The sequence below is a fragment of the Mastomys coucha genome, chromosome X (genome assembly GCF_008632895.1).
Source record: "Mastomys coucha isolate ucsf_1 chromosome X, UCSF_Mcou_1, whole genome shotgun sequence".
In the NCBI taxonomy this organism is placed as follows: Eukaryota; Metazoa; Chordata; class Mammalia; order Rodentia; family Muridae; genus Mastomys; species Mastomys coucha.
In genome coordinates, this window is record NC_045030.1 from 44,756,032 (window position 1) to 44,760,879 (window position 4,848).

Sequence of the window (4,848 nt, forward strand, 5' to 3'; positions counted from 1 at the left end):
ATTGTGTCCTGGATTTCCTGGATGTTTTGGGTTAGGAACATTTTGCATTTTGTGTTTTCTTTGACTGTGTGTCAATGTTTTTCTGTGGTATCTTCTGCACCTGAGATTCTCTTCTATCTTTGGTATTCTGTTGGTGATGCTTGCATCTATGGTTCCTGACTTCTTTCCTAAGATTTCTATCTCCAGGGTTGTCTCTCTTTGTGATTTCTTAACTGTTTCTACTTCCATTTTTATGTCCTGGATGATTTTGTTCAGTTCCTTCACCTGTTTGATTTTGTTTTCCTGTAATTGTTTAAGGGTTTTTTGTGTTTCCTCTTTAAGGGCTTGAACCTGTTTATCTGTGTTTTCTTGTATTTCTTTAAAGGAGTTATTCATGTTCTTCTTAAATTCCTCTATCACCAGCATGAGATATGGTTTTAGATCCAAATCTTGCTGTGGTGGGATACTAGGTTATGATGAAGCCAAGTAGTCTTGGTTTCTGTTGGTAAGATTCTTGCATTTGCCTTTCGCCATCTGTTGATCTCTGGTGTTAGATGTTCTTGCTGCCTATGACTGTAGCTTGTTCCTCCTGTGGGTCTGTAAGCCTGTGTCAGCACTTCTGGGAGAACAGCTTTCCTCAGGTAAGACCTGTGTGCAGTGGGCTGTGGATCAGTCATCCCTCCTGAGTCCTGGGGTCAGAACAAACTCTGGAGGCAGGCTCTCCACTTGCAGGGAAGAGGCAGAGAGGGCTGTGGATCTGCAGAACCTCCTCCTAGGTGAAGAGGGAGGTAGAAAGGATCCTGTGCTGTCTGCCCTGCTGTTTTTGAGGCCTGTGCCTCCTGGCTAGATAGATATTATTTAGATGTGCTTTCATCATGGAATATTTTGTTTTAACCATCTATAATAATTAAAAATTCTTTGGGTATTGTAGTTTGATCTGGCATATTTGTTCTCTTTTGGTCACTATGATATATGTCCAGGCCCTTCTGACTTTTAGAGTCTCGGTTCAGAAGTCAGATGTAACTCTTTATATGTTTCTTGGCTTTTTTTTTTTCCATTTCAGCTTTTAATATTCTTTTTGTTTTGTTTTGTTTTGTTTTGTACATTTAGTGTGTTGATTATGTGGCAGAGAGATTTTCTTTTTTGAGCCCAGGATTTCCTCCAATTTGCTATGTAACACATATTAACTCTGAACTGGTGTCACTCTCGTGTAGTCTTTCAAACTACTTGAATTATTGGTCTATCACACCATGCCTAGTAGAGATTTTCTGTTTCTAATTTGGTTATGTTTTGAATGTGAAATATCCCACATGGGCTCATATGTTTGAACACTTGGTCCCCAGATGGAAAGGCTATATTCAAGTGTTAAAAATTCTTTGGAGCATGGGCTCCAGTTGGCAAATATGGATAACTGGGGGTAGGTCTTTGTATATTATATCCCAGCCTTCTGTACTAGTTATTTTTTTTTCACATTGATATAAGCTAGGGTCATATGGCAAAAGAGAACCTCAATTGAGAAACATCATCCGTCAAATTAGCCTGTGGTCAAGTCTGTGGAGGATTTTTATAATTAATGACTGATTTAGGAGTGCCCAACCAACCATGTAAAATGTCATCCTTGGGATGCATAGAAACGTAAGGTTAGGATTCCATTTGTGAGCAAGCCAGTAATTAGCATTCTTCCATGGCCTCTTCTTCACTTCCTGACCACAGGTTCCTGCTTTGAGTTCCTGCCCTGACTTCTTTCATGATGGATTATAAGATATAAGAGAAAACATTCCATTTCCTCCCAAAGATGCTTTTGATACTAGTGTTTATTAATCAGTAGAAAGCATACTAGGAAAACCTTCTATAATTTTTTTCTACCTTCTCCTGCCATACTATGACCAGGAATATAAGTTTAAGAAAGTAATACACCTTAATTTTCAACTAAAATCTCCAGATATTTATCTTTATTAAAACCTAATTGAGTGTACACTCAGTTTTATACAAGCAACATATCTTTGAATATATGGCAAAATGAACTCAAGTTCTGTTGGTTTGTACAACACATTATCTATTATTGAGACTGTAACTAATGCACAGTGTCATGACTGGTATGTTGCTATAGTTCAAGATGAAAACTTTCATACATATATAGTATATTTTGCTGGGCATTAGACAGGCAATTAACTTCAGTAATTCATGGTGCTGAATTTATTCTAAGTCACCATACCTTCTTATTTTAACTCCATTGTGACCAGCCACTCACACAATGATGGATAAGACCTATATGTGAGAATGAAGCCTGTGTGTCACTGAATGGATAAATTATTCCATGCTGTGAAGGAGAAACTAGTGCAGCATATGCCACTCTAAATTCTCAAACAGAAAACAGTCTATGTTTGACCTATGTTCATTTTAGAGAGCAGCCATAACACACCTGCTGTTTTCAGCAGCTGTTCCTTATAGTTAATGGGAAGGGATTATCCCTACGCAGGTCTGCTCCTAATTTTTCTCATCCTAATTAAAATAAATGGAATCTAATTTTATGGATTTTTTTAACCTTCAAAAGGTAATTCATGCCAAGCAGCTTATAAGTCACCTCAAGTACTTAAAGTGATCATTACACTCCCACTATCTACACATAAAGCTTGTAGCATCCCTGGCCACAAGACAAAGGCATAGCAAAAATGTACACAAGAGAAAGATACAAAACAATATACTTGAGTTATTACTCTAAATAAGTTATGTTTTCTTAATGTGGTTGTGAGCCGTGGGAACCTAGATTTTATTACCATGTGGAAAAAGATATGTCACCAACTTAGAGTCTGTCTTTGTTCCTCTTTGATTTCCTATTAGGAAGTTAACATAAAGAAAGATTTCTACTCTGGGGTACTGGGTACAGTAGCATTTGCAAGTACTGTCATTTAGAACATTCTTTAAGGGGACATCTAAGGATCAGAGTTTCATGCTACCTGGGCTTGGGATATTTGAAATATAAATCTTCATGACATTATTGTGTTTTCTTTAGAGCTTGCTCAAAACCATCTAAAATATTGTCTTGGCACTGTACTTCATTCTTTATTAAAATTCATCTCACGAAGTATAAAACATAGTTATTATTGGGTAGAATAGAATTGAAAATGATTAAAAAACAAAGTAAAAACCACAACAAAAACTATCCCAGAGGAAATGAAGAATTTTAGCTCATTCCTATAGAAATGTATATATGAGAACTCATCCATACATCATTCTGAAGCAAACTAAACTCTTCTGTATGAAGACCAGAGGCCATGATTTTTTAGATCAATGAAATGAAGATTCAGTAGACATCATTAAATGTCACCTAGTATTATATTAAACAGAATCTCAGGTTCTTCTGTCATACCACTCTATGCCAGCCTTAACAATTACACTGCTGTACTTCCTGTGTAGAATACTGTTTTTCTTCAATTAAGTGCACAACATATAAACTTGAGACTTACATTCTCTATATATTAACATCAAATTCTATAAAAGTAAATTTTAATTCTCAAGTTGTAATTTTTGTCTGTGAGACTTACTGCCTCCATGTGCTAACCTAGGCCTCTATCCTCCATACACTCAAATCTAGGCCTAGAATATTTTCAGCCTCTGAGACCTGCTGAATAATCTCACAATTTCTGTTCTAAACAAATAAGTATATAAAGGGAATTAGTTATGTTTATACATGTTCTGGCTCAAATTCCTTTCACAGCTGATTTACTCAGTCTGATGTTTTTCTCAGCCTCTGAATTGCTGTGCTTGGCCTCAAACTAACTTTTAGCAACTCTTTTTTAATATTCTGGCTCCTTCTCTCATTCTCTCATTATCTGTGTATAGTTTCTTCTCAATTCAACCTGTCTCTGTAAAATTCTCCTGGTAAAAGTGCCTTCTTCTCCTTCTCTATGCTGTTTGACTACTTCCTGTACTATCTCACTTAAGCAGCTTCTCTTTCCTCCCCTCATGAGAGTTGGGCATATGGTATTTTGTCAAGTCTTTCTGTGTCATTTTTTCTGCCACTTAATTAGACATCACTTTCAAACATTGGTGCTTCCTTCTACAAAATAACTTTACCTTAATTGTTTGGGAATAAAGGTGAGTAAAATGAATGTGTCTGTATTCCAGCCAGAGGAGTTAAAGGTGTGTGTCAAGGGCTGAGCCATACTCTAACTATAAACAAATACCCAGAAACAGAATTTACTGATAATTCTGGAATAAATTGGATATGCTTACTCTCTTATATAGCTTCTAATGTTGTTTTGCCTACTGTATCTGATAAACCAATTCTATCTATGTACTTAAGACTTGACTTTAAATTCCTGTCACTTAACAAATGCTTTTTATAGTAACTTTGAAGGAATCCTCACCAGCATCCTTTGTGTACATGGTACATCATTATACATATGATGCCTCAAATACATATGATGCCAAACTTCTATGAAGTAACTGACTACACTTTATAGTGTTTGTGTGTGCACATGTGTGTATATATGAATGTCCATACATAAATGAACTGCTAAGTGCATAAAAATCAAGCAGTTAATTTCACAGATAGTATATATGTATAGTATTGGTAAATCATGTCATTCTGTCTCTAAGCTCAAATATAAGCCTTCTGACTAAGAAAAATTATTCATTAAAGTCAGTATTATACAGAAATACATTTATACCTATAATATTGTGGCACTATTTACCATTGTCAAGACATAGAATCATCCTAAGTACCCATCAACAAATAAGTATATAAAGGGAATTGGTTATGTTTATACATTTAAATTTCATTCAGTATAAAAAAATAGAATAATGTCATTACATATAGGAAAATGTATGTAATGGAGATAATTATATTAAGTAAATTAAAGTAGA